Genomic DNA, 332 nt, shown 5'->3' on the forward strand with positions numbered 1-332 from the left:
CCCAGGCCCCCGCGGGGTATTTATATGTCACATCCAGGCGGGGGGACAGGAGTACTCCCCCCCCGAAGGATGGCGAGGGGCAGGAAGCCGGGCACGGCCCGTGCGCGGCCTCAATAAATAATTTCATTAAATTATAGATATGAAAAAAGGAAGCCACCGGAGCGGCCGCGAACTCACGCCTTCTTGGAGCCGCGCCAGCGCCAGAAATAGCCCCGGCTCGGAGTCCCAATTAGAGGAGCGCAGCCCCGGCTCAGGGGAGCTTAAAAAGAGCGACCCAGGGGCAGGGGGGACGGGCCCGCCCGCGCCAGCCGTGTCACTAAGGGGGCGGGGCC

The 332-nt window shown here is 64.5% G+C and overlaps 1 protein-coding gene across 5 annotated transcripts in view; it reads right to left on the bottom strand.

Annotated features, from left to right (window-relative positions):
- HMGA1 (high mobility group AT-hook 1) overlaps nucleotides 1-326 on the bottom strand; it is a 9367-nt gene extending 9041 nt beyond the window's left edge. For 2 of the 5 annotated variants that reach the window (XM_021716995.1, XM_008066824.2), the window contains exon 1: nucleotides 178-268. The gene's annotated coding sequence lies outside the window, so the exon portion shown is untranslated. Of the gene's footprint in view, nucleotides 1-157 lie in introns of all 5 variants that reach the window. The other 3 variants (XM_021716993.1, XM_021716992.1, XM_021716991.1) reach the window with 3 other exon arrangements.
- Between the last annotated feature and the right edge of the window lie 6 nt (nucleotides 327-332).

This window comes from Carlito syrichta, unplaced genomic scaffold (genome assembly GCF_000164805.1).
Source record: "Carlito syrichta isolate Samal-C Ts95f unplaced genomic scaffold, Tarsius_syrichta-2.0.1 Scaffold309115, whole genome shotgun sequence".
In the NCBI taxonomy this organism is placed as follows: Eukaryota; Metazoa; Chordata; class Mammalia; order Primates; family Tarsiidae; genus Carlito; species Carlito syrichta.